Here is a 14,554-nt window from a genome sequence, read left to right as displayed (position 1 = left end):
CCGGGCAGCATCTGTAAAAAAAAAGAGTACAGTTGACATTTCACACCGAGACCCTTCAGCAGGACTGGAGAAAAAAAAGATGAGGACTCAGAGTTTGAAGGTGGGGGAGGGGAGATAGAAACACAAGGTGATGGGTGAGACTAGGAGGGGGGAGGGGGGAAGTAAAGAGCTAAGAAGTTGATTGGTGAAAGAGAGACAGAGCAGGAGAAGGGGAATATAATAGGACGGGGCGGAAGGCCATGGAAGAAAGAAGAAGGGGGAGGAGTACCAGAGGGAGGTGGAGATAAGGTGAGAGAGGGAAAATGGGATGGCGAATTGTGAAGGAGAGGGGACATTACCGGAAGTTCTATGCAGATCTGAGCAAATGTCTTTAGGGTTCTTTAAATGTTTGAAAAATGACATCTTGGGCATTCTATTTCTCTTCACCATATGTAGATAGGGTTTTGAGGCCCCTTTGTCATTTTGTTTGAAATTTTGAAATTACCTCCTTCAATGAATAAACTCCTCTCAGGCTTCCAGCCAGGTACAGGTATCGATTATAACTGATGTTACGATTACAAACTCTGCCATCTTCTTCAGGGATGATGCCTGGGTATATCAAGTCTAGTGGTATTTATACTCCCCCCCCCCCCCCCCCCATTGTCTGTCCTTCCTGATTGGTTAGTTCTCATCGAATGAGATTTCTGCTCTCCCACAGCTGTCCAGTTCTTACTTAGAGTGGGACCTTCATCTTTGTTATAATTTTTTTCCTCCAGTTTTATTTCAACAGCTTCCTTTACCAGGTCATCCTAAAAGACATTAGTGTGACACAGTGGTTTGGTGCTGTCAAAGTCAATCCTATGGCCATTGAAAACGCAGTGTTCTGCTACTGTCAGTTTTTCCGGGTTATCATACGGATACACCTCCTGTGCTCCTTGATGTGAGTCCCGTCTGGCTGATATACGCTGCTCTACATTTACAGGGAATCCTGTAAATGCCAGCCGACCTGAGTCCCAGGTCATCTTTGACCTGCGTAAACTGTGACTTGAACTTCCTTACGGGTTTGTGGATGTTTCTTCTGATCTGGGTGATCCTTCCAGAAACCATGGAAGTATAGGGAAGACAAACCGTAGCAATGGTTTCCTCCTCATTGTTAGGTTTCCTGGTCTTTCTGTCACCCATTTTAAGGGCCCGACTGATGTCCTTCACCCTCTAGCCATTCTGTAGGAACATTGTGCATAATTGTCTTTTTCCCTTACCTCCTTCAACATCTCTCTATGTCTGTCTGTGTGCGTTTCTCACTGTCTTCCTGTCTGTCTCATTGTAAGTCTGGCTGTGCAGGTGTCTCTCTCTTTCCAACTCTTTCTGTCTGTCTCTGTCTCTCACTCTCTCTCTCTCTCTCTCTCTCTCTCTCTCTCTCTCTCTCTCTGTCTGTCTCTTTCTTTTTGCCTTTGTCAGTCTGTATGTTTGTCTCTCATTTTATCTCTTTCTTTCTCTCTTCCCTCTCCCCCTCCCCCTCCCCCTACATACAAGTCAACTAGGTTATAGTCATAGATATACTTTACTGATCCCGGGGGAAATTGGTTTTGTGCCATCTGTAGACTTACTAATGAGACCACCGTACCTCCTTCCAAATTGAGAATCTGTGTCACAGACAAGAGCAGCCCCAGCAAGGATTCCTGCCAAACTCCAGTGGTCATTAAATTCAAAGTTCAAAGTAAATTTTCACCCAGAGTACATATATGTCACCACATATAACCGTGAGTTTCTTTTTCCTGTGAGCATAGTCAGCAATTCTATAGAATAGTAACTATAACAGGATCAATGAACGATCTAGTAGAGAACAGAAGACAACAAACTCCGCAATGTAAATATAAATAATTAGCAACAAGTAATCAGAGCATGAAATAACAAGATAAAGATTGCTTAAAGTGAGATCATTTGTTGTTGGAACATCTCAATAGTTGAGTGTGGCTGTCCTTGTTTGCTCAGAGCCTGATGGTTGAGGGGCAGTAACTCTACCTTCCTCCTGAAGGCAGCAGCCCAAAAAAAACATGGTCCTGGCGGTGAGGAAATGCTTTCCTACAACAGCATTATGTGTAGGTGTGCTCAATTGTTGGGAGGGCTTTGCCCATGATGTACTGGGCCAAATCCACTATCTTTTGTAAGATTTTCCACCCAGAGGCATTGGAGTTCCCATACCAGGTGATAATGCATCCAGGCACAATGAACTTTCCACCTCACATCTATTGACCTCCAATCAGAATAACACCCCTCCACAACTACTCCTTGTTTTCTATAATCAATCTGTTAAGACTCCATGATTGCGTGTGCCTTAATCTTTTGAACTAATCTGCCACAGGGGACCTTCATTTGATTGTGATGGATAAAGAACTCTCCAACCCCAGATATTCCAACTTCTACTCAATTCATCAGTCAGGGGATACAGAAGCTTGAAATTGCACATCACTAGACTCAAAGACAGATTCTATCATACTGTTATAAGACTTTTGAACACGGCTCTTGTACGTTAAAGAACTATTGACCTCACAATCTACCTTATCATTGTCCTTGCACCCAGTTGTCCCCCTGCACTGCACTTTCTCTGTAACTCTAACACTGCAGTTTGATTTTCCTTGTATTATCTTGACAGACATAGTGATTTGTATGAATGGCAGGCAAAACCAAGTTTTCTTTGTAGCTCAGTACATGTGACAATTGCTGTTCTTCTCTGTGCCTTGTGGTCCTTTGGGCGTCAACCTTTGCCATTTATTTAGCATTTGTCTGCTTTTTAAAAGGCCAAGTTGCTTGCTCGATGCTCAACCTAGCATTGATGGAAATCATGCAAGGAGCCGGCCAGATATGAACCCGGGGCCACTCACCTCGAAGTCCAGTGCAGATGCCACTACACCACCAGCTGGCGAGATGTGAGAATAATAAACCAATAATAATAATAAACCTTGTTGAATGTTTTACAAAAGCCCAGGTATATAACATCGACTCTCCTAACTTTATGAATCATATTTGTCATTTTGCAGCACAAAATCATGTTGACTGTCCCTAATCAATCCATATTTTCACAAAGGTGAGTAATCCCTACCCCAACGAATCTTTTCCAACAATTTCACAATAAGGAAAGCAAAGCACAGCCTAAAAATGTTCATAATTTTACATAAAATCAAATCCTCATTTTAGGAACATTGAGTTATAATGATATTCTTTAGAGACTTGTGCATGTTTGCTGTTGGAAGCTTGATATCATAGTGTCACAAATCTGAAATAGCATCTCAGGTAAAAAGGAAATTCCTTGATTATACCAACAGTTTTATTGTTGGTGAACACTGTGTGAAATGGTGACTGGAGAGCTTGGAAGCAGTTCGAGGAATTTTACCAAATTGTAAAAACCCATTAAAGTCATTGAGAAATGTAAATGCAAAAATAAATTGCTTCGATTTTATTTTTAGAAAGTATTTTTACAAACGTATCACTGTCAACTTCCCTTGACTCATATCTTGTCATTTTCTGTAATTATTTCTTGGAACTGGCAGACGTTCATCAAGGGAAGAAACACCAAAAGTTGACAGAAGGCTAATGATCCTCAAAGGACTTCAGAAATTTGCTTCTGATGACTTTCAAGTTCCTTACACTTTCAGAATTTCTCAGCTGGACACATCACGGAGAAGTAGTGTAAATTCTTCCAGCTTATTCACTTTTATAATTAGGTTGGTCTTATATTTTAATGAGATCCAGGGGATTCATTTTAAGGAATTCACTTCTCATCTGTGTTTTAGCTATAAATGTCTAACACTGCAACTTGTAGGAACCAAGTTAGATTTTTGTGATTGGTGTTATTTTTCTGGTGGTGATAACTTATTTATAATAAATGATAACTGCTGCCCTTCATATAATATTAACTGAAAGTTTAGCTATGGTTATTTCAGCAGAGTCAGCTGTGGTTCAGTTTATCTTCTCACATTATTGGAAAGCTGCTCCAGAGACTTGATTACCAAGATCCAGAATAGCATTCTAGTCTGGAAATGAAAGACTTCTGCGCTGATTTGGATGAACTATTAAGCTAAAGTCCGTTTTGCCATTTCAGTTGATCCCTCAATTCATGTCTTTCTCCTCTGTCTTTACTGTGAAGAAAGACACAAAGACTTCAGAATAAGGATAAGCTAATGGTGAGGTAGGATACATAACGATTAATGTAATGTTATTACAGTGCAGGTGACCTGGGTTCAATTCCACTGCTGTCTGTAAGGAGTTTGTAGATTTGCCCAGTGACTGCATGGGATTCCTCTTGCTGCTTTTGTTTCCTCATACATTCCAAAGATGTAAGGGTTAGGAAGTTAATTGGTTATACGGGTGGAACTGGGTACTGTGGGCTCATTGGCTGAAAAGGCCTGTTACCGTGCTGTATCTCAACATAAAAAATAAATAAGATATTATAGTCTACTTTACAGTGGAGAAGATGCTAGATTGTTTATACTGTATGAGAGTAGGCAAATCTCAATGGTCTGACAGATGCATCCAAGAACACTGTGGGGGGCAAGGGAAGAAATTGTGGGAGCCCTGGCAGAAGTATTTGGAAAGTCATTCACTATGTGATGTGACATTAGCCCGGGGTCCGTGAATGTTGTGCCTTTATTAAAGAAAGACTACAATCTATATAAAGCACATTGAGCCTGCATCTTAATGTTTGAAAGATGCTATATAAATAACATTATTATTATTATTATGACAAAGCAAAAGCTAGGAACTATAGACCAATAAATCTAACCACTGTGGTAGGAAAGTTACTGGAGATATCTGAGGAGTAAGATTAATGTGCATTTATCAAGACTCAGTTTGATTAGGGGTTACCAGCATGGCTTTGTGTGTGGGAGATTATGCCTTATGAACTTGGTTGACTTTTTAATGAAAGTCAAGAAGGTTAACGAGGGCAGGGTTGGTCTCTTTGGATTTCATTAAGGACTTTGATAAGTTTCCACATGCTCTGGAAATTTAGATGGCAAAGAATCCAGAGACAGCTGGCTAATTGGATACACAATTGGATTGATGGTAAGAAGCAGAGGGTAATGGTGGAAGGTTGTTTCTTGGACTGGGGGACTGTGACTATGATGGACCTCAGGGGCTGGTGCTAGGTCCATTGTTGTTTGTCTTCTATATCAAGCACTTGGATAAGAATGTACAGGGTCATGGTTAATAAATTTGTAGATGACAGAGTAGACAGTGAAGAAAGTTGTCAAAAATTACAGTAGGATCTCAATCAGTTGAGTAAGTTGGTCTTGGAATGGCAAATGGTGTTTATTTTAGATAAGTATGAGATGTCGCATATTGGTAAATCAAATCAAGGTAGAACTTTACAGTGAATGGCAAAACCCTGAAGAGCGTTGTCAAACAGATTTTAGAATTTAAGTGCATTATTCCCTGAAGGTAGAGAGGATGGTTAAGAAGGCTTTTGGCACAGAGACCATTATCAGTCAGGGCACTGAGTATAAAATTTGGGAGGCCATGGTGCAGTTTTACAAGCCACTGGTGAGGTTGCATTTGGAATATTGCATTCAGTTGTTGTAAGGAAGATGTCTTCAAACTGGAGAGACTGCCGAGGGGGGAAAAAAAGATTTCCAAATGTGTTACAGCAGCAGAAAATAATGCACTTTGGGTAAACAATAAAGTGCAAGTTCATATCAAGGTAGATTGTGAGGTCAAGAAGCCATCTAATCATACTAGGAACCATTATAACAGCACAATAGAATTTGTTGTGGAGCCTGCTGTTAATTAGAGAGCTGTAATGTATTATGAGGAGCAGAAATAGAGTGAATTCACTCATTCTTCTGCCCATTGTTGGGTAATCAAGAGCCAGAGGGCATAGTTTTAAGGTGAGAGAGGAAAGATTTTATATAAATTTCAGAAGCAGCGTTTTGACGTTAAGAATGGTATGCATGTAGAATGAGCTGTCAGAGGAAGTGTTTGTGGCTGGTACGATAAGAATTTTCAAAGGACAGTTGGACAAGTATATTGATAGGGAAGGTTTAGAAGACTATGGACAAATGGAACTACCGTAGATGGGCATCTTAGTCAGCCTTCTCTGTCATTCAACAGGATGACTGCTAATCTTACTCAAACCTTCGTCCTTACAACTCGTCATTTCATTATTGTCTAGGTATAGTTTATGATTCACCTTCTATTACTCCAGGTGGCAGAGAATTGCAAATATTTATAACTCTTCTAAGAGAAAACAAACTCTCCTATCATAGTCTTCAGTGCTGAGTATATGTCCTTGGCATTGAACTCCTCCACCAGTCTCACAGTTCATAGTATCATGGGCATTTCCCCCCTCAAATAGACTATAAGACCATAAGATATACTGTAGGAGCAGAATTGGTTGTTCAGTATATCAAGTTTGCTCTGCCATCCAACCATTGCTGATTTATGTTCCTAACTTCTCCCTGTAACCTTTAACACATTTATTAATCAAGAACCTATCAACATCTGCTTAAAATATACTCAATGATTTGGCCTCTATGACTGTCAGTGGTAATGAATTCCACAGATTCACCATCTTTTGACTAAAGCAATTTCTCCTCATCTCTGTTCTAAAGGGATGTCCTTGTATTTTGAGGTTGTGCCCCCCCCCCCCGGTCCTATATTCCCTCACTAGAGGAAACATCCTGCTCACCTCGACTCTGTCTAGGTCTTTCAATATTTGAAAGGTTTCGATGAGATGACTCCTAATTCTTCTAAACTCCAGTGATTAGAGGCCCAGAGCCATCCAAAGCTCCTCATATCTTAACCCTTTCATTCTCGGGAACATTCTCATGAACTTCCCTGGACCCTCTCCAATGCCAACACGTCCCTTCCTAGATAAGGGGCCCAAAAATGTTCACTATATACCATCTGCAGTCTGATCAATGCCTTATAGAGCCTCAGCTACCTATGATGTCCTTTATACACAACCAAGATCTATTCCGAAACATGATATTCTGTAGGAAATGCAATTTATGTTGCATAAACTCACACAAGCGGTGATGTGATTATAATTAAAAATATAATCCAACTGTTAGATTATCAACCCTGAATAACTGCTCTGCTCTCCTTGAACTCAGGAGATCTTCACCATCAACATGAGAGTGTAGACAAGATTTCTGTTTGGCATTTTGTCTAAAAGACAGCGTCTCCAAAAGTAAAGGACTCGGGTGAAAATTTAGTGTTAATTCGCTGGAGAATAAGTTAGACTCAGAACTTCCTCATTAAGAATAATGAGAAAGAATAATATCTATTCTGGCGCAGCCGTTACTGATATTTACTGTGGGATTTGATATTTTAGTTTCGCCTGAGTAAAAATGTATTATCACGTATTACACCATTGCTCAGTATTTCCATAGCTAACTGAAGCCACTAAGTATGAAAGTCTGAGCAAAAATTCATTGTGCTTACATGGATCAGATGTTAGTGAAGCATACTAATCATAAATGTTGTGTGAAAATTATTCTAAAATTCTCAGCACCTATCTCACTGTGCCAAAAGAGATCAAATATTAATTAAGTATGATGATATGTAACTGCTCTGTGTGAAAATGCTACAACACAGGCCTGCAAATGCAATTTGAAGGTTATTGAAAATCAGGAGAGAACCTTGTTATGGCTTTATGTGTTGGCAGGCTATGTGAATTAATTCTAATTTACATGAAACAAAAACAGCTCTTCTCGTGAATTCCACATTCAAACTAAGAAAAGATACTTTTATTTTAATTGGTATGCTTTGCTTTCTACTTTCAAATGCCTAACATTTTTAGTTCCATTTACCCTATTCAGATATTGCACCAATATCTTTATTAGAGCAATCTGCAAAGTATTTCCGAAGCAATTTGTGTGTGAATGCTAGAAAGATGCTCAAGTTCAGGTCCCAGAAGGACAACATTGCACAGTAGAGAACTGGATCTTCATATCCCAGTCACATATCTAAATTATCATGTTATTTCTATGATTGCATTGGAATCAAGTGGACTGAAAAAACTAGACTGTTAAGAGTTTGATTAATATGGTTCCCATGCTAATGTTTAAACTGATCAGATTCTGTTATGACCTACACTCTGTGGCCACTTTATTAGGTGCACCTACACGTCCTTTCGTTAAATGCCAAGTCTGATGAAATAGGCGATCATGGTCTTTCCATGGCCATGATTGTTCTTGGCAAATATTTCTACAGAAGTGGTTTGCCATTGCCTTCTTCTGGACAGTGTATTTACAAGACAGGTGACCCCAGCCATTGTTAAGACTCTACAGAGATTGTCTGCCTGGCGTCAGTGGTCACACCAATGCTCCAATGCTCATGCGACCAGCCAACACCTGCCCGCGTGGCTTCACATGATCCTGATTGGGGAGCTAAGCAGGTGCTCCACCTTGTCCAAGGGTAACCTGCAGGCTAGCAGAGGGAAGGAATGCCTTATACCTTCTTTGGTAGAGACGTATCTCCACCCTGCCACCCGGACACCTGTGCATGCGCTCTTTCATGCAAGTATCTAATCAGCCAATCAAAACATGCAGACATGGACAAGAGTTTCAGATGTTGTTCAGACCAAACAATATAATGCGAAAGAATGTGATCAAAGTGTCTTTGATTGTGGAATGAGTGTTGCTGCCAGATGGGATGGCATGACAGTTACAGGAGTTTACAGAGAATGGTGTGAAAGACAAAAGAAAAAAAAATCCAATGAGTGGCAATTTTGTGGGCAAAAGACAACTTGTAAATGAGAGGACAGAGAAGAGCGGCCTGACTAGGTCAAGCTGACAAGAAGGACAGCAACTCACAAAATCACATGTTACAACAATAGTGTACAGAGGAGTATCTCGGAATGCACACATCAAACTTTGAAGTGGATGGGCTAGAGCAGCAGAAAACCATGAACATACACTCAGGAAGTGCCAAATAAAGAGAGCTCTGAATGTATACTAATGTAAATTTCAACTCTTACAAAGACAACAAAATTACTGGAAGAGCACCACAGATTTATCAAAACTTGTAACATCATCGGGAGGCTAATCAGTGAAAATCTATGCTAATTTCACACCTCAGCTTTTGATCCATACATTATAGTTCACCTAAGACAATTGTAAATGATTAATTCTACAAGTAATGAGTTTTAGAACTCAGAATTTCTTGAGAAACACAAGAAATGTTTGATGAACGCATTGTCAGTTATGAAGGGAAATTAAAAGTTGACGTTTTGAGTTGAGAAGTTGACTTTATTTCTTTCACTAGATTCTGCCTGACTTGCTGAATTCCTCCAGCATTTTGTACGTACTGCTTAAGATCTCAAGCATCTGCAGGATGTCTTGTGTTTAGCATCTCATTCAATGCCATTTTCTGGAACTCTTCCTCTATCAGCTAGTTCCCCTAATGTCCAGAGATCTTTTGAATTCCATTTGGCAACCAGCATTAGGCAACAAAATGTTTTCTCATGGACATAGAGCAGACAATATATTCAGAAAATAGTATCTGTACAATCCTACCAAGGTTTAAAAGTTCAAAGTACATATATGTCACCGTATGCAAGCCTGAGATTCATTTTCTTGCAAGCATACTGAGTAAGTCTATAGAATAATAACAGTGTCAATGAAAGACTGCACCAACTTGGGCATTCAATCAGTGTGCAAATACAAAAAGAACCAATGGTAATAAATAAATAAGCAATAAATATCGACAACATAAGATAAAGAGTCATTGAAAGTGAGTCCCTCAGCTGTGGGGACATTTCAATAATGAAGAGAAGTTGAGTGAAGTTATCTCCTTTGGTTCAGGAGCCTGATGTTGAGGGGTAATAGCTGTTCCTGAACCTGGTCAGGGTAGCTGATGATGGATGTTGTTTTCCTACGATAATGTTTTGATTAGATGTGCACAATGGTGGGGAGGGATCTATCTATTACTTTTTGTAAGATTTCCTTTGTTCTATTCTATTTTCAATTTTCCCTTTTCTATGTTTATTCTATCCATCCTTCTTCTACATCAGGGGTTCCGAACCCTTTTTATGCTATCAACCTCTACCGATAAGCTGGTGGTCTGTAGACTCCAGGTTGGAAACCCCTGCTCTAGATCTTCTGTCACACATACTCCTTCCTGTTGGAATTTGGAGAACAAGGCATTTTCAGGCAGAACAAGGTGACTCAGAACTGATGTAAGGTGTTAACCCGAAAAGCTAGCAAATTCCTTCCCTCCCACAGATGCTGCTCAACCTGCTGAGTTCTTCCAGCAGGTTGTTTATTTCTCTGAAATTCAAATTAATTTCCCTCTTTTCCAGTTTTTTTTTCCATTCTGTCAGTCTTTGTGTGTAGTTTTTCATTGATTCCATTGTATTTCATTGTTCTACTGTGATAGTTTGCAAGAAAATGAATCTCAGAGTGGAGTGTAGTGACATATTACATGTACTTACATAGATTGTTAATAAAATTCCTTTATTCCTTCAAGAACTTCGAACTTTGTGTGTATCCTCATTAAAACTTTCCACTTGGATATGCAGTGTCCATCCATATACATACACCGACACGCACACACACCAACAAAGTAAAGGTTAAATCTTAAATCTCTAAATTGATACTGGCTGTAAACACTATGCACTGGTTGAAAGGTTTAATCAAATAAAATATGTCAAGGCCATGTTTGGAGTTCATAATCTGTTGATGATGTGATTGTTTTTTTTTAAGTAACGTTGTTAAATTTTTATTAAATTCTGTTCTTTTGTTGTGCTTTGCTCTCAAGGAAAACAATCTAATCCTTTCACTTATAAACCTCAGTGTTTTCTGAGCTTCAGAGTTGGTATCAATTATATAGTTCTGCTGTCTGTGCCTGGTTTACACAGCAGACTCAAAGCCCCATTCTTACTGATACAAAAGGGCAATTTATTATTTATTCATCTTCAATCCAATGGGAATTTTTATCACACTGAATTGTTAAATTCTGGTGAGCACCAACATCACCACCTTTTGTTGTTTATGTTGTCCTAAACTGCTGTCAAGAACTGCGCACACAGAATACACAATTTAATTCTATAGAGTTATATACCCGCTGTTCTCCAGTAAATAATACCTGATTGTTGTAGGTCTAAGTATAGTGAGGGCTAATAACTTGTAAACAGTGATGTGGATTATGCTAATGTGGTAACAGGGAATTGCAGACAAAATGAGAGACATAGAATGTAGCAGCAATGACACCCAAGATTCAGGAACTTCGCTAATTATGTCTAGGGTGAAAGAATTGTATATTATTTATTTAACGAGATACAGCATGAAATAGGCCGTTCCAATTTAATCCGACCCTAATTTGAGATGATTTACAATGAACAATTAACCTTCCAACCAGTACGACTTTGGAACATGGGAGGAGAGTGGAGTACCCAAAGGAAACTCTACACTATCATGGGGAGAAAGTACAAATTCCTCACTGACAGTAGCGGGAATTGAACCCATGTCGCTGGTACTGTAAAGTGTTGTGCTAACCACTATGCTACCGTGCCGTTATTCTGTTAGAGCTGTGGGAAATCATTTTATTCTCTAATTAGGACCAGTTTGCTACTCAATTAAGTCTTCTTGTCACCAGCATTCTGTTATCAAAATGTAGTTTTACTCCTGTCAACCAAGAAGGTAAAAACTGCACCGAATTCATGCTCAGGTAGATCAGCTTTGACTGGTCTCCTGGTGTGCACCAGTTCTTAATAAATTGCTCGATAGTTTGAACATTAACTCTGCGTGATCTTTCAGTTTTCTCCTACACTAATTAACTAAAGAAGAGGCTTCCAAATGGTCTTGCATATAAGTTGCACTGCCATCTCTGAGTCGGGAAGCTGTATATTCCACACCCAGTTCTGAAAAGGTAATTTCAATGCTGTGCTGAGGGAAGATTGTGTTGTTTGAGGTAACATTGTCAAAGAGGGTGTGAGCAGATGAGGGAGTACCTAAGAAATTCTTGCCTGCCTTCCCAAATGCCGAGATGCCATGGCACTTTGAAGATGCAAGATTGTTTATTGTCATCCTTCAGAACGAGTGCAAAAGAAAATGAAATGACTGTTACTCCAGATATGATGCAGCAAAAAAAAACACAATATACTTAAAGAACACAATAAGAAAGTACAATGTATATAAATATATATAAGATGCATTGCTATTAGCATGAGACTATTACAACTCAGGGTTGAATTCCAACGCCACCTGTAAGAGGTTTGTACGTTCCTCCTGTAAGTGCTTGTGTACCTTCTTGGTGCACTGGCTCCCTCCAACAGTCCAAAGATGTACCAGTTAGTAGGTTAATTGATCATAGTAAACTGTCCTGTGATTAGGTTAGGGTTAGGGTTAAATAGGTGGGCTTCTGGGCAGTGCAGTTTGTGGGCAGAGGGTCCTGTCCTGCACTGTGTCTCTAAATGAGTAAATATATTCCTATAAAACTCAACTACAATTGAATCGAATTGACTTTATTACTTACATCCTTCATATACATGAGGAGTAAAAATCTTTACGTTACATTTCCCTCTAAATATGCAAAGTGCAATTTATAGTAATTTATAAATATTATGTACAACAGGACAGTCAATATAACATAGAAATACAGTTGTGTCAGCACGAATTAATCAGTCTGATGGCCTGGTGGATGAAGCTGTTCCAGAGCCTGTTGGTCCTGTCTTTTATGCTGCGGTACCATTTCCCGGATGGTAGCAGCTGGAACAGTTTGTGATTGGGGTGACTCAGGTCCCCAATGATCCTTCTGGCTCTTTTTACACACCTGTCTTTGTAAATAACCTGAATATTGGGAAGTTCACATCTACAGATGCGCTGGGCTGTCCGCACCACTCTCTGCAGAGTCCTGCGATTGAGGGAAGTACAGTTCCCATACCAGGCAGTGATGCAGCCAGCCAGAATACTCTCTATTGTGCCCCTATAGAAAGTTTTTGGAATTTGGGGGCCCATACCAAACTTCCTCAACCATCTGAGGTGAAAGAGGCACTGTTGTGCCTTTTTCACCAAACAGCCGGTATGTACAGACCACATGAGATCCTCGCTAATGTTTATGCCAAGGAACTTAAAGCTGCTCAGCCTGTCACCCCCAGATCCACTGATGTCAATATGGGATAGCCTGTCTCCATTCCTCCTGTAGTCCACAACCAGTTCCTTTGTTTTTGTGACATTGAGGGAGAGTTTGTTTCCTTGAGGCTGCCTCTTGTTTCAGCTTCTGCCTGTACTTTGACAGCAGCAAAATGGAGGACTGATCTAATTTTCCAAATGGGGGGCGCAAAGGAGCACTTTGTAAGCATTGCAGAAGGGAGAGTAGCAGTAGTTGAATATGCTATCTCCCTGTGTGCTCAACTGGATGTGTTGACAAAACTTTTGGAGGGACTTTAGGTAGCGACGCTTGATTAAAGTCACCGGCGACAATGAAGACAGCCTCCGGTTGTGCAGTCTCCAGGGTGCTGATGGTCTTGTACAGTTCCTTGAGAGCCTGGTCGGTATCAACCTGCGGCAGAATATACACAACTGTGATAATAACAGCCGTGAACTCCCTAGGCAGCCAGGAAGGTCTACAGAGCAGCACCAGGTACTCCAGATTGGGGAACAAAAGGATTTGAGGGCATGCACATTGATGGGGTCGCACCAAGCATTATTGATCATGAAGCATACCCCACCACTTTTATTTGAGCATAGCCATGCTCAAGTAACTGCTTGAGTGTGGCCATACACTTCGAGGTTCTTCTGGTGAGCTAGGAAATATTTATCAAGCAATATAGCCATATAGCCAGAGCTGGCTGGTGGTGTAGCGGCATCAGCACTAGACTTCAAGGCAGACGGTCCTGAGTTCAAACCCAGCCGGGTCCCAACCTGAGCAACAGCAGTATCTGCACAGATACTGGCAACCTACGTCCATATCTTGCCATGGGGTCATGAAGAGTCACACTCGACTTAATGACTGGACAATAACAAATAGCTGTACCAAGAAAAGGACTCTTGTCACTGAATGCAGAACACTTTGGAAACAGAGTGGAACGTGCTGACCCGACATTCACCATGTTTAGTCCAAGTACATGTTGGTGAATTTCTTGGCATTTCTTTTCAATTTGTCTGAAAACTAATTCTGATCCAATGGTGGCTAAAAAAATGAAAGTGTAAAATATTACTTTCTGGGGCGGTATCATTAAAGCATTCAGAAAGAAAGTACTTACAAAAGCATCAAGGAGAAAGAGCATGTGATGATTACTTGTTTATCAAAGATAAACTAGAACCAATCATCTCTTACTTAGTTTTGAAATTTCTTTCCTAATCGGGCACTTTAACCAGTTGAACCTCCACCTTTGAGACAATCAGTGTTTCTAATGGATTTTTACTTTGTGAATTATATTTTTGACAGTGTTTCTCTGCAAAGTCTTTTTTTACTTAGGTTTCAACCATAAAGCGAACACAACTGTTTAAGACAGCACTCCCTGTAACCTCCCTGACCTGCTTAAATATCACAAACACAAGAGAATGTTCAGATGCTGGAAATCCAAAATGCTGGAGGAACTCAGCAGGTCAGGCATTATCTATGGAAAAGAGTG

This window comes from Mobula birostris, chromosome 7 (genome assembly GCF_030028105.1).
Source record: "Mobula birostris isolate sMobBir1 chromosome 7, sMobBir1.hap1, whole genome shotgun sequence".
NCBI classification, from domain to species: Eukaryota; Metazoa; Chordata; class Chondrichthyes; order Myliobatiformes; family Myliobatidae; genus Mobula; species Mobula birostris.
Note: the sequence above shows the minus strand (reverse complement) of the source record.